Below are 24,318 nucleotides of genomic sequence, written 5' to 3' on the forward strand. Positions count from 1 at the left end.
TTAAGTCTGTAAAATGTGCTTTCCCACTAAAACTATCTTCTGAATATTTAAAACTCAAGTATGTCAAGTGTAGCTAAACACTGCTGCTTTAAGTGTCTAACTTAGAGTATGCTGAGCTTCTGAGAACATCATAAAATTCCAGGTATTTTACATTAATTCAAGATCACATCCCAAGATACTTTCCTTGCTTCTTCGCTCCACTCACAGTACCCACCCCCTACACACACAAAAGTTTACACACTTCCCTATTATAAGAACTCTAATACAATGTAGCAAACCACAGAGTTTAAAATGCATTGAAAAAAAACCAGTGGAAATAAAACATGCTATAACCACAACAAAAGAAAATAATGTTCAGAAATTGTCTGATGTAAAACATAGTGAAAAAATTAGAAAAACTATAAGTGAAAGCAGTGATAAAGAAATTGTTTTCATGGCTGTACTTTACTTTTAAGAGAAAGGATTCAGAGCCCTTGAAGCATAGCAGGAAAACATTACAGCCTAGCTTTTAAAACACCCTAGTAACTTCAATTGGTCACAACGTTTTACTTCTGTGAAACATTATACACTGTGCTTCTATTTTTTTGAGACAGTCTTGTAAATATGGCCCAGCCTGGCCTTGAACTTGGGATCCTTTTGCCTAATCTTCCCAAGTGCTAGGATTACTGGAATATGCCAACAAACTATATACAAGTACTTATTACATGATATAGCATACAAAGAATACATAAAATCTTTATGCTTTTACTAGAGCATTCTAAGTGCATATTTATTGCAAAAGGGTCAGCATTTCTTTTTATTTCAAAATAATATATTTCAAAATCCACCAATCCCCCTTTCCAATAATGCCAACATGAATCTATCCCTGACATGAATCTCCACCCCAAATGCAGCTCTACTGAACTCTAAACAATATCCCAATTATACATAAATATCCTGATGTGCCAACTCCTAATCTCATTCCATTCTTAAAATGTAACGACAATCTTGAATTTGGTATTTATTTCTCATGCATGCTTTTTACTCTATAACTACAAATTTAACTGTAATATACATACATATTTTCCTCAATTGTTTATTTTTTTGCTAAATACAGTTATTCAGAATAATATACACAACTCTTATTTTAATGGGTATGCAGTATATAGGACTATGTCACATTGTATAATGGGAGTCTACTATAAGTTCAACTGTAGTATGACACTACCAAGTGCTCCACAAACTAGACAGAAATTTTTGTATTTTCCCCAACACTTGAACATACATTTAAGAAAAGTATCTACTTCTGTGTAGAAATGAACACCTTTTAATATTGAGTTTTTATTTTATCTTATTCTTGACATTATGTGTATGGGTGCTCTGCCTGCATGTATGTCTGTACACGGTTTGCATGGCCCACAGAGGCCAGATGTCAGATTCCCTAGAACTAGGGCTGTGAGCTGCCATGTGAGTTTAGGGAACCGAACCTGGGTTCTCTGCAGGAGCAGTAAGTGCTCTCTCTAAGCAGCTGAGCCATCTCTCCAGCCAACAGTTCTCAAGTGATTCATCTCTTCTGCTCTCAAGTGTGTATCTAACATAGGGACAAAATTTGTCCCAAAACAGTTTCACAAAAACAAAAGTTCTGAAAACAGATTGTTCTTTATATGACTGAGGAAATACCAACACTCAGAAGTGTTGTAGAAATAAGATTCCTAATTAGATATTGAACTTTGTTAGATCCAAGATAACCAATAGCTCGGAGATGGTGGATGGGCCAGATGTAAATGGTTTGGTATGAACAATCCTTCCCACCCCTGCCACTGCCCCTAAAAAAAAAAAAAAAAAAAAAAAAAAAAAAAAAAAAAAAAAAAAAAAAAAAAAGAGAGAGAGAGAGAGAAAGGGGGAGGGAGGGAATCCTTTAGAGTTTGTAAAAAGTATACATTGTGGATGTCTAGGACAAGAAATTCTGATTAAGCAGATCAGGAAAAATGCTTTATTTTTAGCTCATTCTAGTAGTCAGTCCACAGACATTCAGCAGGAGTAAATCAGAGTGGAGGTTATTTTCAACAGAGGACTATGCAGCTAACTTATAGGTTAAACATGTGCAATATCAATATGTCTGTATGTCAAACTACATCAACATATTAAAAACAGTAGCAACCTAAAAAAGCAATTTCAATTTACAATTGAATATGCTTAATTTCACAATGCCAGAATAGACTGTGGTCTCAATTATTAATTCAGATAAATAAACATACAATATGACAAAAGCCATTTTTGTTAGTAATACCAAAGAAATAATATTCTGAGTTTACTAACTGGTAAAGCAAACATTAAGCATAGGGATGGATCAGAAGTGATTTTAATGACAATAACCAAGGAGCAACAATGATTATCTTTTAGAAATACAACTGCAAATATCAGACTTTAAATTAGGGTACTAACACAAAACTAAACGTCACTTGTAGTTTTCTAGCAAAGTCTTATAAATGAAACCAGAACTTTAACAGAGATCCAATATTCACTTATCTAGAACTGTAATTATACAGATAAAAAGGAAGAAAAACATATGTGGGTTATGCAAAATTTGTACAAATAGAAATATATGACTCTACAAAACTTTATTACTTGAAATTACAAAGTGATTTCTAAAAGATGTAGAATATGATATAGTATCTTTTTAAGAACTCATCAAAGCATGACTAGAATATAAAATAGTTTAACGGTTTTCACCTATGGTCTATGTTGGTTCTAATTACTGACAACATGAAGTATAGAACTTCATGTATGTTTTATTATAATGAAACTAACAAAAACTCAGCCTTCTTCATATGAGGCTATAAAAGGAAGATAATATGTCCTCAAAGTGAAAGAAATACTTCTGCTATGACCATAAGTTTTCGTTCTCAAATATATATCTGAATTTATGGCATCAGCAACCTAATTACTTTAATAAGTTTTCCTATTCTATTAGCTTAAAATTAAGAAGTATGGCACACATATTTCAGGAATTTTTCAACTCTAACAGATGAAATTTCCTGAATAAAAATTAAATACAACACCACTGAATAAACAGTTAAAAAAAAAAAAAGGTTCAAGAACCACAAATATTTACTATCCTCTTAAAGGCGCACTGGGAAGAAAGTATCTTTCAAAGAGACTGTTCTGCAAACCACACATAGAAAACCTTTCCACTTGGGTGCAAACTTCTTTGGCCACTATTATCACACACTGACAGTACTCTGCACAAGAGCCAGCTGACAAGCAGCAGTGACTCCCTAACTCCAGTTCTTACAAGGGACAAGAACAACTGCTATGGTGGTGACACTTACTTCTTCACCACTGATGCTCCTACTATTTAAAAAGCACCACTCAAGAAAAGCATAGGAAACTAACTCCAAGAAAAAAAGTACTTCAGTACAATTCACTTGCCAGGTCCACTTGTATTATTATTATTATTATTTATTTATTTATTTTGGTTTTTTCGGGACAGGGTTTCTCTGGGTAGCTTTGTGCCTTTCCTGGAACTCGCTTTGGAGACCAGGCTGGCCTCGAACTCACAGAGATCCGCCTGTCTCTGCCTCCTGAGTGCTGGGATTAAAGGTGTGCGCCACCACCACCCGGCTTGTATTATTATTTAAGAAGAAATTTAAAAAGGTTAAGGTGGAGAGAAAAAAAGACAAAATTTATATTTTTGGTTAGAGAGGGAACCTACAATGTTTCTAAAAAAGCTAATAAAACATAGCAATTTCAGCTTCTAAGGCTACATTTAACTACTCAATTACCAAAACTCTCTGAAAAGTTTTAACCATTTGTCAGAGTGAACGCTGAGAATAACTTCCTTAGTTGTACAAATTCTAATCAAGAAAATTGTACTTTTGCTCACAAAATATCCCTAGTTCCCTCCTAAGCACCATGTACTGAGTCACTATCATATGCTGACTTCAGATATTATTTAGAAAAACAAAAAGAACAACGCCCCCTAGCCCCTGAGATCCAAGGGTAAATAGCTCAGTGGTAGAGTATGCTAGCACAAGACCTTTGGTTCAATCTCTAGAATGGTAAATAAACAAAGCATTAAGAGTTCAGCCAATGATTTCCCCCCCTTTGGTAGTTCATGAATTTTTCTGAGTCCATGGCATGCTAGCCAAGTGCTCTACCACCAAGCTATAATACTTCCTAGACCTAGCCTAAAAGTTAACAAAAACCACAACTGAGGCTGGCAATATGGCTCAGTGGGTAGCAGTGCCTGCAATGCAGGCCTGACAATATATGAGTTCCATTCCTGGAACACACTGAAGTGGAAGAAGAGACTTGACACAAGGCTGTTCTCTGAATTCTGTGCATACACCACCTCATCATATACACAGTAATAAAATAAAAATTTAAAAATCACAACTAATCAAAAAATTTCAAGTATAATCTATCTTAAATGTATATTATGTGTATTACAGAGGTAAAGCCTTAGTTAAGCCCATAATATCAATTTGTAAGAGAAACAGAAATGTTTATTGTTAAAATGCTTTAACTATAATAAAAATGCTGTCTACAGATCTACAACTTTAGTGCAAGTCATCTTTCAACCACTGTAAGCATTGCTTCAGAAATATAATAAAACATAAAAGTTTGAATTATTATTAAAAAACAAAAGTAACAGATTAGAACTAGATATGAAATTTAAATAATACCTAGTCTTGAACACTAGTATGAAATAGTAGCAATATAGTAAATTTAGGTATTTTGCAAGAACAAACAAGAAAAAAACTACAATCTTTTACCAAAAGTAATAAAAAAAACCTTTTCCATTTAGTTGTCAATGAAGAAATTTAGAAATAAAATATATAAAAAACCCCACAGGATTAACAAGGTAATTTTGAATATATGTAATATGAAAGGAATTTAAAATTTAATTTATGAAACTTAGACATATAGAAATAGTAATAGATTGATCAACTGCAGAAATCACATTTGAAACATGCCATTCTTTCAAATGATTCTATCAAAATAGCAAAGTAATAGTAACTATCTATCCAGTGTGGTTCAAAGTGCTGAGAACAGAAATTCTACTTCAAAACCATATTTTTAAGAAGTTTAAAGCCTTAAAATTAATTAAATATTGCCTACTGAAAAATGTCGATGAGAAAGTATCAGTTCTGATGCATTAGGCCTTACTTGAAAACCAATACAAATAAATTGGTAATATTTGTTATTTTTGGAAAACCACAAAATATATACATGTAGGAAACTGCTTCAAATAAACATTTAAAATGTTTAAGTTAATTGTGTCTATTATCTAGCAAATCTTTGCAATACTTTAAAATCTCTAGCAAAGAAAACTTGAATTCACTTACAAACAGCTTAACTGTAAGTCATGTTTATAAACTAGCATTATATAATCATAGTTAATAATTTAAGACCCTTCAACAGATGTTAAATTAGCCCCATTCTAGTTTATTAAAGTTTTTTTTTACCCTAAGGTAAATACTTCTGTAAGAGAGACACAATGATAGTACAACTGTACTTTAAGGGCAATTGTTTTTCCTGAAACCCTGATAATGCCTTTAACTGAAAGTATAAATGTTGTACTCGAGATGTTAACTCTAACATTGGGGAAAAATTTTAATTAAAAAATTTAAATCAACACAATAAATCTCTTTCCGTAATAAACTATGTATTAAGAGAGAATTGGATCGATTCGCAAATTTGAAGTATTTATATATCCTTTAAAAGGTGGTTAAATGACACCTAATCATACTTAACTGTAAGAGCTTTTATAATTAGCCAAGTTAAAGGTTCTTACTCTATCAAAAGTAACCAACCGTAAGAAAACTTTTAATATCTATACTGTTTTTAGATACTAAATTATTTAACAAGCTAAATTCCTATGATCATAAGCCAGTTTTGTTTTATAACTGTAAAGAGAACAATAACATGATAATGTCAAATATTTGTGTTCAAATAGTAAATTCTGAAAACCTCAGGTTATCATAAATCTTGAAATCTATATTCGGAACAACTGTTCATTTTATCTTTATCTACACTATAAACTCATATATTGCTTTCTCCCTCATTTAACGCATTAAAGCTCTGTCAACTATCTGGATTAAAAGTGATAAATTAAACCTAATTTTTTTTTTTCAGACACTCTATTTTCATGGTAATACTCTCTAACCTGGAAAAACTGGTTAAGATAGAGGGGAAGAGTTTTTTATTAAATTTTCACCCATTAAAACTGTTTTGACGTAATATTTAAGATCAAAATTATAAAGACATTCTATACTTTGTATTTATCTGAAACTATCACCATATAATTTGACATCGATGTAACAAAGTACCAGAAATTCACCCTTATTTAAACTCTGATTTCTATTTAGTTTCAACATTTCTATTTCACCTCAACTATTAACAGATATGCATTTCTGGACTGTCTATCTCATAATATAAAACTATCAAATTCTAGCTTTTGAGTAATTTATCTCAATATTCTAGCATTCTTAAACACACCTGAAAATTTGTTCTAAAATGTTTACACTGTTTAAAGTTAAAAGCAATTTTATGAGCAGGAAAATTATAATTTACTCTTAATATTAAATTACATTCTTGTGAAAACAAGCCTTTGGGATTTTCTATTTGTTACTTACATATTTTTAGTTAAAAGATTCTAAAGAAAATTACAGTTATATTTTAGCAACTCTTATTTTATTTAGCAAATATTATTAAAACTTATGGTTAACATTTCACTAGAAAAAAACTAACCAAGTAATATTTATTAATAACGCTCAATAAATTCATTTTTATTATACTAGATTACCATCTAGGAAACAAAAATTGTTTAAGCTGAATACTATCTGAAATGCTCAACTAAGACTATAAAAATCAAGTAAAATAAACATTAGAAAAATGGACTATGATAAGTATTTTGGAGGTTAAGATAATAGTCACCAGAAGTTTAAGCATTCTATAATTTTATCATTAGAGTGGTGTAACTTTTGATATTAACAATGTATTGAGTATCTATGAGTAAGATAAGACATCTGTTTCTGCTTAAGAAAGTAGGTTTTTCAGTTTCAACCAAATTGGGACTTTTGGTTAGGACAATACTTGGAATACTTCAAATTTTCTTAAAATATTTTCATTAATCTTATCTAATTTTTAGGCTCTACCTATTTCTCCACTTGTCAAACAGCCAAGTACTAAATTCCACTTGACTTAAAACACTTCATTTTGTAAGAACAAAGTTGACTACATAATTAAATACCTTTCATAGCAACTGTAGTAACACCCTTAGGAAAAAGAGACAAAAAACAAAAATAAAACATCACGTATGCTTTTGCGGGGGAGGGGATAAATTCAGGTGGATCTACTATAGCACTATAAAAATATCGATTATATTCTTAAAAATCTGGAATTTTAACAAGCAAGACACTTAGATTCAGCCAATTTACAAGATTTCTATTTATTCTGTATTTATTTTAGATCACTTAAACGTTTCAGCATTACTATCAAGTCCAATTATATTACCAAGACATATAGGTTTTGAAAATTCATTAGTACAGAGCAGAAACAATGACACATAGTTACAATTCCTGCACTAAGGAGGAGGGTAGAGCAGGAAAACCAGAAGTTCCAGGCCAGCTTAGGAGACACAGTAAGTTCAGGCTGGGCTGTAGAGTTAAGACCTTGTCTTACAAAAACAAACAAAAAACACTAGTATACCTTAATCCTCTATCACGTTCCAATTCATGATGTCAGTATTCAGTCAAAGAAAGTTAGGCTGTTTTCCAGAATTGGTTCTCTTCTAAAGGTTAAAATCTGCAATAAAAATGTCATGTATTATTATATAAAGACACTCAACAGATATAAATATCTCTTGTAGTTCTAGTTGATCTGTGAGCAGTCAAATCTTGAAAATATTGCAATGCTTAAGAAAGAATCTCTACTATGAAAATATTTTTCGAACAGAAAATAAGTTAAGAACACCTGTGATATGCATTATCACCCCAAGCCTCTTCAAACAAATCAGATAAGTTTCTGCTTTCATTTCTCTTTATGACATTCATTTTCAAAGGAGCATAGATAAATATGCATAGGTAGGTAGCTTTGAAAAGACTAAGGAAGATTATAAAAAATATTCTTTGTGTTTCTAAAACCCATAGAGTTTAAAAATTATACCAGGGATAGAGATAAAATTTGACTAACTTTGCTCTAAAATTACCAAATGTATCAATGATGACAAATTACCATTATTCTCCACTTTAGTCTTGCTATATATGAGTGAACATTTCCAAATATTTTAATATTACAGTTCTAACCAATTTAAAAAATTTTAAAATAAATGGACCATACTAGACTAGTCTCTTAATGCTTTCAAACAGAGGTGAAATGCAACTTCATTTCTTTTTCTTTTTTTTTTCCCATTGGGTTCACCTTTCTGGATCTTAAAGACTTAAATGACAAGTACATTAAAATAGCAAATTATTAAATTACCAAAGGGATAAATGTACTACTACATATGAACCAGAATGCTTTGTCGGAGTTTCCTACTTTTACTTAAGAAAGGCTGAAGAGAGAAATAAAGAATGAAAACCAAAAGCTCCTTTATTCTTCTGTTGCTAAATATTTGGCTGTTTAATGAGAAAAATAAAATAAAAGCCCCACATCATCTTATGTCTAAGAAATACCAATTCAAATATATCTTATCTCGAAAAATTAAAGAAATTTTTGCCTAATATTTTTCAAAAGAAAGTTTTTTTAACACTTGAATGACTTGAAATATAGGATCACAAATTTAAAATAACAAAGAAAACGATAGAAAATTAAATGTTAAATTTTAATATAGTATTATATGTTTTGAAGCAGTGTAAAAATAAGATGCAAAAGAAGTTTGGATATAAAATCTAATGTATATGACTAAAAGAAAATTCTCCAAAAGTAAAACTCAAATCTATCACAGTTTACTCTTTATACTTTCCTGTGTAACCTTTCTTTGGTGAACTAAGATGGGTTTAAATAAAAGCACACGAAGCTCACAACTTCAAAAAAAGTTTCAAAAAAAGCACACACACACACACACACACACACACACACACACACACGTACATATTTACTGTTAACTACATTACTTGAAACCTGTCTCACAGAAAAATCCTTTAAAGCATCTTTTTATTCAGGCAAGAAAAATAAGCAAAAAAGTTACATATCAGAAAGTATATATTTATATAATTTATGAGCATTTGTACACACTAACAATCAGGTATTATATATTAGTAACATTTTAAAATAGATATCACGCTTAATACAAACTATTAGTTTTAAAGTTCTAATAGTGTAACCTCTTAAAATTCTTAATCTCATTTTCAACACTTAGTTGAAATAAAGTGTTATTTTATTACTGATTTCCTTTGGTTTTATGAGATTTAAGACCACAAAGTTACAGCAAGTCCTAGTTTGAAATCTAATTATATGCCAAGATTAATTGCAAAGCATACAGTGTTTCTAAATTTGTGCAATTAAAAAATAAAAAGGACAAACTATGTCTAGTCTTACAATTCTTTGAAAATGTGTTGTTCTAATTGTAATATGCTAATTATCTGTTTCTCATAAAAGGGGTTAAAAAAAAAATCAATGTAGGGATTAAGGGTCATTTAAACAAAAGAAAATAAAAAGACAAAAGCCTCTTTAAGGTCGGAAACATTTTAAGATTTGAGATTTTTATGAAATTTCCATACCTGTAACTTTATAATATAAATGTTGAAAGCTTATTTGAGAAATATTAATTTTTTTCTTTCTATAAACTCAGTTAACTGACCAGTATTTCTATACCGAAGGTTTCTTCAACATTCTTAATAGTTACTACATACAAATAAATAAATACATGAATAACAGAAACAAAACTGTACACAGATTTTATGAAATCAAAATTAAAAACAGCACACAAAAGAGGAAACATGGAATCCAGAATGTGAACACTACTTTGAAATTTTTATCCTTAGCTGTGGTTCCTGATAAACATTAAAACATATACCAGTCTAATCAGATACGAAACCTGAGGCTGTATTTTGTAAATGTACAATGAAGACAACAGTTTTTTTAAATCATCTAAAATTAGACTTTTAATTGGAAATAGTATAAAGAACAAACAAATGAAAATCAATGCTACCAGGGAAACTGGTACTTTTGTTCCCTCTCCCCTACAGTATGTAAATGTAGCGCCAGGAGAACTATTACAGCAGCAGAATTCTCCAGTGCTGTTTTCCTGTGGTAATAAATGGCTTTTGCAGCCTTCACAACAGAATAGAAAATCAGAAAAATCAGTTTCTACAGTAAAACAGATAACTGCATATAAACATTTAAGTAAGTGGGTATATACCTACTAGAATTCTCCCTCCTATCTGGCATTACATAAAAGACAGAAATATTTGGAATGTTGTGGGATTTATTTAGCTGCTAGTGTATTCTAAAGCTTTAAGTGAATTAGTTTAAATAAAGGATCCATTACTTATTTCAAAAAGTTGGTAAAACAAACAAACAGAAGGGAAAAAAAAAGCCCTTCATTCATCACCCTCAAAACAAAACAAACCCCATAAACCAAAGTGCCAAAAAGTATGGTTTGAGGGAATTTAAAGCTTTCCCCCACTCCCGTAATTCTCTCCCAGCCACATAATTTGAATAAAAATTAAAATTCAAAACCAAACCAAGAGTAAAAAGCAAAACTCATTAGCACTGGCACTTGAGATATAATTACAAGTAGAATAGAAATGAGATCTTCTACAGTAATTTTAATAAATCAAATTTTATAGATAATTTTATGAAAAATCCAAAATAAACACATTCAGGAAAAAAATGTGGATTCAGTAATAATTATTGTGAAAGTAATACAAAACAGAATGTGTTTATTAATAGAAATCAAAATGTTTTCATTTGGATATTTCTAACATATATTTGTGTTAAAGTGAAACTAGAAATCATGTCTCAAAGTTTCAATTATTTATAAAATATAAAAATTTCTTTCAAAATCATCTACTCTTTCCAAACCACACCGTCTGTTATCAAGATGCAACTAAAAGGAATGACAAGCAGGGTAATAAATATTGACGGTTGTTTCAAGCAACACTAAACAAAAACTAACTGAAACCAATCAAATAAAGCAACACATGTGCACTGCTGTATACAACACACTTCCTCATAATGTATTTGTCAGAGAACTGTAATAATGTATTATATAAGCTCACCTGTGTATACTTACTTACCTGTTACATTAGCAATTAAGAAACATAAATGTCTTGTAAATTAAAAATTTTAACCACTGCAATGAATGGCTGAATTAGAAAAAAAACATTTTAAAATAGATTTGCAAAGTTTTATGAATATATTCAATTTTATGAAAAATGTATAACAGATAATTTAAAGTTTACTTTCATCAAAATCAAAGAAACACTTTTCCCATAATCTGCATCCAACAAATACATGAAGGCGAAGATGAAAAATTTCTACCAAAGGAAAAAACAAAACAGCGTAGATCCTTGGGCGCAGTTTTCAACCAATGAAGAACAGAGAGAAGTATGTCTTGTTAACTCCAACAGCAGAAATACAGTTTTCTGAAAATTGCTTCTTTAGTTTTACTTTTCAATACACATTTCAGAAGCATCTGCAAGGCTTTTACGGAAGAAACAACTCTATTAGGCATCCAATTTTTAAAAAAATCTCCGTTTGGACTTTTCTGGATCTATTTGAGTAGTTCTCTGACTAAACACAGTTTTTCTGTAGGTGGAGGATTATCAGCTCGGCGTTCAACATTCAAACCCCCCAGGCCCGCTTCCTTCCAGCCAATCAGGGGGGAAGAAGTCCGGCGCTGGGGAGCTCCGTTAAACACGATTTGAAAAACACCACATTGCGCTTTTCCTCTCCTGGAAAGGATCTAAATGAGGGCGGGTCCCCAGTCTTCACAGACATACACCAAATCCACGGTTTTGAGAAAATTCCACAGGGAGGAAGCTCTGGAGGGGGCCTGCCCGGAACAGTAGGTCACCGAGGTTCCCAGGAAGCCTCCTTCCTCCCTGCGAATAACTGGGGAGCGACTGCAGAAGCATCTCCGGAGCCTTCGTGACCCCGATCCGTGCGACCCTCCCGCAGAACGTCACATTAGCACACCAGTAAAGGGTTAATCTCGGGGTGCGCTGGGGGAGGGAAGGGACTCAAGATCTCACAGGGGGCTAATGTGGACTCTTCACAAAGACTAGGACCTGGAGAGTCAAGTCGAAGCTGTCACTGGCTTCAGGAGTGGTCGTCTCTGGGTTTGACAAGAAGCCAACAGCTAAGGAAAAAAAGAAACCCCGAAAGGGAAAGACAACCCCGCTTTCTTCCGCCTCAGCGTCAAGAGTTCCCAAGGAAAAAAAAAAAAAAAGGTGAGAACTGCAAAACTGCCGTGAAGTGGCCGGGGCAAGGGCTCGTCGGCAGGAAACACCAACTTTCACACCACTTTTCCTTGAGACGCGCATTTTCAAGGGCTGGAGAAGGAAAAGTCTTCGGCGAGCGCGACCGAAGGGGGACTCGCAAGCTCGAAGCCCCATCTTCCCCCCCCACCCCTCCCGAAAGAGAGAGAGAGAGAGAGAGAGCGAGAGAGAGAGAGAGAGCGAGAGAGAGAGAGAGAGCGCGCAACGACAAAATGACCGGGCTAGACGCCAGTGCCCAGCATCCGTCCTCGCGTCCCGACCCCGGGCCGCCGCCTCTCCCGACCCCCGCGCTCCGCCGTGCACACCGGGTACCGCGGGCAGCAGCCCCCCCCCGTTCCCGCTCCCACGACCCAAGTTCCCCGTGGGGCGACGGCCCCGGGGAGGGGCGCGCCTGTCAGGGGCCTAGCGCCCCGGCCGGCCGGTCGGTCGGTCGCGCTGACAGGTCCGGCAGGCGGGCGGGCGGGCGGCGGCGGCGGCTCGGGCCGCGTCCCGCTCAAACTGCGCCTCCCCTCCCCCAGCGCCGCCGCTCGGCGCTCCCGCCACAGTCAGCCAGACGCCGCCCACCCGCGGACACCCGAGTGACCCCGGCCCGATCTCGGGGGGAGAGGGGGGAAAAAGTCCCCGCGACGAAAGTGAGGGCAGCTCCAGGGGTCCGTCCCTGCGCCCCTCACGGTCCGCCGGTCCCCACCGCTGCTCTGGCTACTTCCAGCTCTTACCGTCCGCGCCAAGTCCGGCGGAGCTCCGCCGACTGCCCCTTGGTTTCCGTTATATCTATATTTTTTGCTGATTTTTGGGGGATTTTCCGGCGCGATCCCCGCGTCGCGCCACGCTCGGACAGGTTAGCCCTTCCGTCCCGCTAGATGGATGAGATGAGGCATCACTCGAAAATGGCGCCGAAAGCGCCGAGGCTCCTCATTCAAATTCGTTAGAGCCAACCCCGCCGCCCCGGGGCATGCCGGGAACGCGGGCTGTCTCCACAGCTGTCTCCGCCGTCCCCCCCCACCCCCCCCACCCCCGAACCCTGTTGCGCATGCGGAAAACTTCTACCTCTCCCCTCCCCTCCCCCCACGCTCCAGCACATGCGCAGAGTCGTCGTGGCGCAGGACTCCACTTCCTCGGTTCCAGTCCCCGGGTGTCTTTCGCGAGTGTGAGTGTGTGTGTGTGTGCCAGCGTCGCTCTTGCGCCGTAGTGGAGATGTTCGCCTTTCAGACACCACCCCGGTGACACACAAGGTCTCTGCCTTGGGAAGGAAACACATTAGGGTCCATCTTAAGCGTCTCGTCAAACAAAACACGCACAAACCCCGCCTTTCACTTGACTCCTAACCACCGCGGGTGCCTCTGAGGCTTTGCATGGCGACACGGGAACTTTTGAGCGCGCGGGTGTCGAGCCAGCGCGCCCGACTGGTCTGTGTCACATCCAAGCCTCGAACCACTTGACGAAGTAGGAACTTCGTGGTTCAGTCCGACGACCAGTGCGCAGCTGTCACACCCCGGAGCACCCCGCCGCCGCTTCCCTCCTCCCGCCAGACCCGGAGGCGCGCGACCGGTCCAGAGCCTTTCACCCGAGCTTTCGGTTCTTGTTTGGAGACGGAGATGGACAATTTTTGAACGTCATTACGGTGCTTTAAAAAAAATTATTTTTAATGGTGTAGTAAATTATGGATTCACAAAGATAGGTTTCCGTTGTATGAAGCCCTGAGAAAGTTTTAACAGCCACAGGGTACTGATAATGTAGTGCTTAATGTACCAAGTGGATTAGACATTTTCACTCTCACACTACCTCTATGGAAGTAGGTATTATTTTTGCTTTACACATGATACCTGATGTTCAGATCTGAAATTCTCCTTTCTTACAGCTGGTGAGAGCACAGGAACCAGGCAAACTGCCTTTTAAAAACGGCTCTGTGGCAGGACAAAATATAAGTCACTATTTTAACACTTTTCTTACAAAAGTATTTTTTTGTAAGATTATTTGCTTGCAAGACATCCTTCCTGTCACTAGGCTAAATAAGATGAAATTTTTAAAAAGAAAAACTGTCATTGCTCCTAGGTAACTACAGTTTAGGGTTATGTTTGGTTACATTTTCCTTAATTCTCGTGGATTTTTAAAACTTGCTTTCTTTGTATGAGTGTTTTGCCTACACGTGTGTATGTGCATCCCATGGAACTGGAGTTAGAGATGGTTCTGATCCACAATATGGGTGTTGAAACCAAGCCTATCCCCTGCAAAATCAACAAGTGCTCTTACTGCTGAGCCATCTCTCCAGCCCTATCAAATGATTTTTTTTTAAAAAAAAGATCCCAACTGTTTAAAAACCAGGAATATTAGTTATGTTTGCTCTAGTTTTTATTATAAAACAACTTGTGATCAATCATAACTTAAAAAAAATATATCTTTTTATGGAGTTGAGGCTGGCCTAGAACTCAACTTTGTAGCCCACACTGTAACACTGCTGCTTCAGTCTCTGGAGTGCTGGGATTACAGGCTTGTGCCAACACACTCTGAAGAAGTGTTACTATAAGTGTTAAAAGAGCAGATGAGACTTCCTTAAGTACTAAGGAGTATGGGAATTGGAGAAGGCTACCATGATTGGCATTACTGACGTACAACTGGAAGAGAAGTGGATTTTAGCAATCAGACCAAGACATGACATGGCCAAGTAGTTCTCCGTTATCTGCATTTTGCTCAGACTAAAATTTATGTGAAAATCTCTTTTAGAATATTTAAGTCTTGTTTAAAATCTTACCTAACAAACCATAAATCCTTACTGAGTCACTAAAATGGGAGAAACCAAAATCTAGACAGAGTTCTTGTGCCTGAACAGAAAGCCAATGGGGAAAAATTATATTTCCACCACAAGAGGGTGCAAATTCCTGGGCTAAATTTCAAAGGGGAAAAAAGTGATTTTATATCAGATCTTCACACTCATGAATAAAAACCTTGGAAGAATATTCAGTTTGAACCTTGCAACTCCAAAACATGCTACACCTTACTAAAGAGTCCCACTATTAGGTAGCACTTAGTATTTGGGTACCAGGGTGTAAATTCCCAGCTGTCTTCTAGAAAGGCATTACCATCTCTGTCCTACGCACTTCCACCCACTCATTTTAGCTCTGCATACTCGTCATAGAGGAGAACCTAAGTCATATTTAAAATCTGAGGCTTTTACTTTTGTAAACTGGAATGCAATTACCAGCAAATTAATGGTAACGTGGATATTTTGGGAAACAGGTCTTGAAATCTCAGTGCCTCCCCCCCCCACCTCCTCCCCAATACTGTTTCTAATGAGTAAGCTACAACTGATGGAATGCTGGCGTCAACAGATTAACTTATTTAGTTAAAACTGTAAAAGCATCATCATTCAAAAAACAGACATCAGAAGCAGAAAGCATTTTGAAGAGTAACTTGAAAGCAGAGCACACAAGCAAATTGTTTAAAAACTATTTAGCAGTTTGCAGTTTCCTTTCTTTTCATCTCCTCCCCTCCCGCCCCCTCCCCCAGATAGGCTCTCACTGTGTTGTTCTGGCTGGCCTGGAATTCACTGTGTAGACCAGGCTGGCCTGGAATTCACAGAGGTCTATCTGCTTCTGCCTCCCGGGTGCACACTGTGCCCAGTTTATTTAACAGTTTTTAAGACCCCTTTGTTTCTGTTGTTGCTTTAAAACAAACTAAAAGAGAAAAAAAGACATCCAATCAGAAATAATTTCAAATTTACAAAAAATTAAGAGATCATCCATGCCACTTAGTGCCTCTTGTGGGAGGAGGCGTTCTCTTTTTCCCCAAATACACACATTTTCAGCCGTCCCCCTCCCCTTTTCCTGAACTTTTCTCAGGCAACATGGGTCCTGACTCTTCACTTCTGTATTCCTGGGAGGGCATTTCCTGACAGCTTGATAAACTAAACTTACACTTGACGTATTTTTACCATCATGTTGCAATTTTTGAGACTGGCCCTTTATAGTGTTCCTCCCTCCTTATGGGGGCCTGTCTTGGGATAGTTAATGCACTTAGTTGTCCTATTTTTAAGCATTGGAAAACTTCCAGTCTTCGTCTTTTAAGTCCTTGATGTATTTGAAGGATATAGGTTCAAGCTGTATTTGAAGGGAGCTACCCCAGGTTTTTAGGAGCTACCCCATGTTTTCATTCTGTGTTTGATGTTTGCTCACAGATAGGTGGAGATTATGCATATTTAGCTGACAACTACACAGATTCTGTTGCCTGTGTCTCAGAGTAGCACATCTAGAACATACATGATATCCATCTACTCACTGGATGGTTGAAACTTTGATCACCTTTTAATGTGTGGCCCAAACTTTCCACTGTGTAGTTACTGTGTTTTTGTTTTTCCTTTCTGGAAATAGAACGCAATCTGTGAGGAGCCGTTTGACATTATATCCTACTCATCAGAAGTTTCCTTCATGTTCAACATTCATAACTGCTGATACACTTTACATGATGGATGTGAAATGACTGAGCAAATCTATCAGCCTCTCCACATTTCCAGCCCAGAGCATTCTCTTGTAAACAAAGCCCTTCTGTCTTCCCTACTTACCTATTCATTATCTACATGAGTAGATTTGAATTCCTGTCCTCCCATTTCTGTATTTGCTTATTCTCATTTATGACTTCCCTCTACAATACACACACACACACACACACACACACACACACACACACACACACATTTTTTGAGACAGGGTTTCTCTGTGTAATCTGTCCTGAAACTAACTCTGTAGACCAGGCTGGCCTCAAAATCAGAGATCCATCTGCTTCTGCCTCCCAAGTGTTAGATTAAAGGCATGTGCGACACATATTTTTAAAATTTAGATTTTTTGTTATGAGTGTTTTGCCTATGTGTATGTTGTGTATGTATGTACACCATGTGTGTCTGGTGCCTTTAGAGGTCAGAAGATAGTATCAGATCCCCTAGAACTGAAGTTACAGATGGTTGGGAGTCGCCCTGTGGTTGTTGGAAACCACACCAAGGTCCTTCGAAAGGGCAGCAAGTGTTCTTAACTGCCGTATCGTCTCTCCAGTTCCTCCCCTGTATTTTGTTTGTGTATTTGTGTACTGTTTTTCTGAGTCACTTAGGTTAAGTTACATACATCACATTGCCTTTCACCTCTAATGTTCAACTATGTATTTAACTATTTTGACAGTCAAACTGTCTTACATGTAGCTAGTAGAAGCACTTCCTCTCATGGCCTCTGTAAACATTACTTCAAGCACTCCCTTACTTGTATAGTGAAGTGGTGGTGCATGTTTATCTCATACTTACCTTCCTTGAGCCCTGAAATAAGGCTTTTTTTTTTTTTTTTTTTTTTAAGGAACCCAATTCCTTCTTAAAAGGCCTGTTTCCATGTTAGTGGAAAATGATATTAGGAACCAAGGTTCAGTATGTTTATTGCTACTGGATTATCTGCTTCTTGGAGCTTGTAGGAGACAGCTGAGAAATATATGCATGTATATGTGTGTGTGTGTGTGTGTGTGTGTGTGTGTGTGTGTGTGTGTGTGTGTGATCACAAATATCTATACATAAATCTTATGTGTAGAGGATATAGATTATCTTAAATATAACAGATAGACTACTATAGTGACATTTATAAAGTTCTAGATTAAAAAAAAGGAAGTTGCTGGGTGGTAGTGCACACCTTTAATCCCAGTGCTTGGGAGGCAGAGGCCGATCTTAGTAAATTCGAGGTCAGCCTGGTCTACATGTCCAGGACAGGCAGGACTGTTACACAAAGAAACCCTGTCTTGAAAAACCAAAAAAAAAAAAAAAAGAAGTCATAGCCACATCAACAGTTCATATAGTTTCCATGTTCCCTCTGAGTTATTGTCTATATATAAAATTACAGGTCTCTTAATCCTTTTTCACTTAACATATCATGAACATATGAGTTACTATATAATTTTCACAATCTTCATTTTTAAACTGCTCTGAAATATATCATTAGAATTTTCTATTCCTGAACATTTAGCTTATTTCTAGTTTTTTTTCTATTATGATTCTAAAGTGAACATTTTTATACATATGCCCCTTCTAATTTAATGTTTTATCAATTGATTGGAAGATTTTGTAGAAGTAGAAATGTGACTTCTTATTGTGGGTTTTAATATATGTTCTCACACAGAATGAAACAAACGTTTCATTTACCAGAATTCAAATTAGAATCTGAGACAGAGATAAAAAACAGTAATTTATTTTAGTAGACAGTTGAATATAGAGTGAAAGATAAAATTTCCAAACAAGTATAGTATGAAAAATATAGAGAGGAAGACCATGTAATCCATGGGAAAGGATGACTCGGAAGCTTTTAAAGGAGGTGGAAATTATGCTGTGTGTTTCAAGACACCTTGGCAGAGACTTACCCAGACTGGGACTGGAAGGAGTTATGCTGGTGTAGGGAAAGAAGAAATGAGCCAATAGAAAGCATTTTGAGTAGAATCATTAGAGTGTAAGAAAGTGGAACAGTTGGGAAGAACCTGGCATTTCAGATCACTGGATAGTTTGTTGTAATCTGTAGCTCGGGTATCTTTGAAAGCAATGAGAATGCTCAGCCTGCTCAACTGGATAGAAGTTAGACCCTGAATGGCTTTATGCGCCACTTTTTTTTGTTGTTGTTTTTGGTTTTTGGTTTTGGAGATGGTTTCTCTGTGTAGTTTTGGTTCCTGTCCTGGATATCGCTCTGTAGCCCAGGCTGGGCTGCCGCCCGAGTGCTGGGATTAGAGGCGTGCGCCACCACCGCCTGGCTTTATGTGCCACTTTTATATTGATGCAACTGGAAAATCTTAAACCAATTAATATGAGATTTGTATTTTAGAAATTTACTTAAGGGAGGGCTGGAGAAGTGACTCAGAGGTTAAGAGTACATACTGCTCTTAAAGAGGAACTGAGTTCAGTTCCCCCAGTATCCATGTCTGGCAGCTCACAACTGCCTATCATTCCAGCTCAGCATTACATTCACATTCACATAGACACACAAATACATGCACATAATTAAAATGAAAATGATTCTTTAAAAAAACCAAAGAATTTTCCTAATGAGGATACTAGAGACGTGTTGCAGAAACCCCTTTCGAGACAACCGTATCCAGGCAAGAACTGACCAGCACTTGAGCATGGGGGGAAAAGACAATGAGAAGGAAATGAGGCATAAGAGACAAAGGAATTACTTGTTAGTTTACAGGTAAATAATATTCCTAGGTAACTAGCACTTATTCTGTGCTGTGTGCATTGTGTGTTTTTGTTAGTAGTTGAGTATGTTAAGGGAGAACAAAATCACCACATTTTCCTGTTGTCATGTTCTAATCTAATGAGAAAAAAACAGGTATTAATGATCTTACAAATTACAACTCTCACCAGTTACAGGAAAGGACAGGGTGCTGTGAAAATCTTATACTATGGGGTGGGGGAGCTAGCACCGGAGATTGGGGTTGGGGGGAAGGGCTGAGAGTGCCCTAGAGAGTGTAACTTTGGAGGCCAGAGGACCTCAGTTCTCTTTTTCTACCATGTGGTTTGGGGGACTGAACTTGGGCTTGGCCCAGCACTTTACCCACTGAGTTCTCTCTCTGGCTGAACGGTGGAGATCTAAATAAGTTCTTCCTAAGATGGAGCAGAGACTTCAGGGAGAAATAGAAATTAGCTGGGCCAAAAGGGAAGAAGAACCCTGTAGGCAAAGAAAGAGACAATGTGTTATGTTCTGAGCAGGAAGACTGGTGTGATTTAGTGTCCATCTGTGAGGAAGCAAGGGGTAAGACTACAGAGGCTTAGGGGTCTTTGGATATGGAAAGTAGAAACAGGAAGTGCACAAGAGTTTTGGTGTGGGCAACTGAGTGGCTGCTGGTACCATTTCCTGGTAAAATTTCAAATTTTGGAAATCTTGTACAGGGGAAAGGATCTGTGCAGAAGTCACACAGGAGTATTTTTATTCAGTATTAAATATATTAGCAAAAGTGGGGGTGGGAGTTGATGAAATATCTAATAGTAAGTTGGTTTTTGTTTTTTTAGTAAATTGAGAGGAAAATCTACTGAGTTTTTTAGCATCATCAAAAACGATGCCTGTTATTACTGAAAAATGTTTACAAATCCAAGTATGACATATAATTCAGATGACTACAACTACTTATAAAAACAGAAAAGTGTAAGAAAAACTTTCAACTCAAATCAAGGGTTTTATGGTTCTACTTTAAAATATGTATTAGAAAGCCAATCTAAAGCTGTGCACTGTTGACATTGCCATAGCATGCGGTGAAGAAACTGGGTGTTGTGGGAGCAAATTCCATGATTCCTAAACTTTGCAAGACACAGACAGTCTCTAGAGGAATGTACCGGTCTACAGAGTCTCAGAGATGGATGACCGCCATGGAGGTTCTGAAGAAAAGCGTAGGAAATGTTAACTGTACATATGGTAAGCTGAATAACGGCCTACCAGAGCGTCCAAGGGTGGCCGTGTCTTCACCTCTGGAATCTGAACACATAATGTAAGTCAAAGGGAATTCAAGTTGTGATTGCAATTAAGACCACTATGAGGTCTAAAACTTGATTATCCTAGATTATCTTTGTAGACTGCCCCCCCCCCCATCATTCTAGGGTCTATTAAGTGTAGCAGAAGGAAGCCCAAGAGAGGTGGTACTGATGACATGTCAGAAAGGCTCATCCAGGGTTTGCTAGTTTAAAGACGGGGAGGCTTGGAGCCAAGGAATAGCTTGAGAGCTCTAGAAGCTGAAAAGGATTTCCGAGAGCCCCCAGAGGGACCACAGCCCCGCCTTCATCCTGGTTTCGTGGTACAGAGACTCACTTTGGATTTCAGACCTTCAGAACTATAAGGTACTAAATTTTTGTTGTTTTCAGCCATTAACTTTATAATTGTGCAATCGTGCAGCAATAGGAAACATGTAAATAACCACTGTCTTTTGGTTTTGTTTTTTTTTTAACATTTATCTATGTGAATATGTGTCATGGAAAGGGGGAGTTCATGTGTGTCAAATGCTCATGGAGGTCAAAAGACAAGGTAGAGAAGTTGGTTCTCTCCCTAGAGCATGTGGGTCCTGGGGGTCAAAGTAAAGGTCATCAGCCTCGGTCATCAGCAATTGTCTTTACCTACTAAGCCACCTTGTTGGCCAGCAAACCACTATTTTCCATGTGCTGTGTGACTGTGGTCGTATTTAAAATATAAATAAAACATAAATAAATAAAAAGATATACTTTAATATTAAGTATTTTGCTGTATTTCTTTGTTTAAAGAAATTCATAGGGTATTTTTAAATTTTTTTCAAGGTCTATAAAGTATCAGATGTCAAGATGAACAACTACATAATTAAATAGAGCATCTAGCCTACCACGGAAATTATATACCTAGAGCTCACATAGTAATTTGCCAGCAGGCATGTGGAGAGCTTCTCCTGTGAATCAATTCATTTACGTAGTCTACTCAAATCTGAGATTTATTTTAGGTTAATTTTTTTTTGTTCAAATAAGTTAAATATTTTTTTCTCTGTAGCTAATGGATACTAGGAAAGAAATCCTTCTTGTTTCTTCTTTTTTAATCCTGGTGTGACTGGACCCCAGATGGCCTGGGAATTGAACCCAGTTCCTCTAGAACATCAGTCAGTGTTCTTAACCACTGAGCCATCGCTCTGCTCAAGGAAATCCTTCTTAGAGGATCTGGTAGGGGACTCTATGTTTTGTCCTGTGCTGCAGATGCAAGTGTGTGGACAGACCTGTGGAGGCCGAAGGCAAAGGGCAACACTGGCTGCCATTCTTTGGGCCCTGTCCACCATTTTGTTTGTTTGTTTTGTTTTCTGAGCCTGAAACTAGCCCCAGGGATCTCTACCTATCCCTCCCTACTTCCCAAGTGTTGGATTACAACTGCACACTACCATGCCTGGCATTATTTATTTATTTTTAATATGGGTTCTGGGTCTTGAACTCATGTCCTCAGGCCTTCAAGGCAAGTACTTTACCAACTGAGCTATCTCTGTAGACTTAGAACTATATGCTTTCATCAATGATCAGATTAAGAGAACATACTGTTTAGGTGTAGATTTATTGTACAAGTTGGACAGATTTGTTTCATGAAAGATCAATGTGCACACTTTGCCTTTTGTCATGTGACTCCTAAAGGGGATGGGACTCAGTTACATGGTGTTGTGTGGAGAGGTATTTACATATGTGCCAGGAAGTGTATTTCTGTCTGGGGAAATTAACCTTGCATTGTTTATAACCCCAGTTTCTAGAAGCACAAATTCATTTGTACAACATTTCCAACTCTGCTCAGTGTCCATGGCTAAGAATTTTTTACTTCTCTCTTCCTGTGGGCATCATTTGCCTTCATGTTCTTCACCACAAACCACCACGGACTGTAGTAAAATTCATTCACAATTAATAATTAAGATTTGAGGGCTAATTAACTTTTCTACTCTCCACCAATAAAGATAACTAAAAAGGGGATATATTCCTTTGTTTCAACGAGCTACTTCCTAAAGTTGATGTGAAGACGTTGACTTTGGATGAAGCAGTAAACAGTGCTCAGAAACACTGCTGTAACCTCTTCACTGAAAACTCCTTGAGGACTTATTAAAAGGAACTGAGCCCACTCAGGTTTGGAGCCACAGAATCCTGCAGTTAAAACCTACCTCTTTCTTACTGCATCTATTGTCCAAATACCCCTGAAGCTATAAGAACACATTTGTCCCGCTTACTTGTAACAGCTCTGTAAATATGACCATTATTACTTTCAGTCCTGATGACAATTGAGTCCCCACTTGCTAAGCAGCCTTAATGGGCTCTTTAATGCTTCCTTAGTAGTTTTATGATTTAACCCTTCACAGCCTAGGCCTTCTTCTGTTTAGACTAAGTTAACAGGACAGGACCCCTCTTAAACAGTGACAGCCAGAAGTTCATATGTTCTGAAATATTTACTAATAGTTGGCATTCACTTTTTGTTCCATCTATTCAAATTCCTGTATTTTGGAAAGTAAATTCTGATGATAAAAGAGACTCATAATTAATAAAAATGAATCGGTTCTTGACAGTTTATTAATAAACCATTGAGGCCCTTGAGTACTCTCACTCATATGGCCCACTGTCAATCTTGTTGACATCTCTGTTTTAATAGAGATTGTTGTACTATCCTGTTGCTTTGAATAAAGTTATCTTGCTACTTTTGCAAAAAGAAAATTTAAAAAAGTGGAGGGGATAAAGGTGCTTGTTGCCAAACCAGATGCTCTGAGCTTAATCTCCAGACGCCTTCTCCCATACTGTGCACACATGTACACAAAATAAATGAATGTAAAAAAATTTATCTGGGGAATAAAACTTTATGTTGAGTAGAAAACTTCAGATTACATCTGATGACAGATTTCAGTGATTTGGGATGCATCTGGTCCTGGAAGTTGGAGAGGACAGGAAATCAGGAGTCTGTGAGCTAGACTTATTTATTTTTAATAAAGAGAAATGAATTTGGAATTATGGTTTCTGGGTTCTGTGACTGAGAATATGTGGTCAGTTCTTTAGGACAGCTGAGTTGAATGCTACATCTCTATCATCAATGTGTAAGGTTTGTTAGAACAATCTGTGAGGAATAAGATAAAATGTATCAGAATGCATACTGCTGAATAGGTCACTGTTAAAGGCAGTTATAAAGAAACTTATTCAAACAGGTGAGTTTGTAGCTTTTATGGGAATACTTTTTGTCATAAGAGCTCCATGTTAATTTATCCCTTAAAGTTTTGCTGTTGAAATTTAATTATTTGACGCCCATTAACTTTTAAGTCCCTGTAAAGTCAGGAAAATAAATACAGATGGTACACCTAATTTTAAAGAAACTAAAAAATGAGGTAAATCTGACAGGAAACAAGATTTTATGTAATAGTTATAACA

This window comes from Peromyscus maniculatus, chromosome 9 (assembly GCF_049852395.1).
Source record: "Peromyscus maniculatus bairdii isolate BWxNUB_F1_BW_parent chromosome 9, HU_Pman_BW_mat_3.1, whole genome shotgun sequence".
Lineage (NCBI taxonomy): Eukaryota > Metazoa > Chordata > Mammalia > Rodentia > Cricetidae > Peromyscus > Peromyscus maniculatus.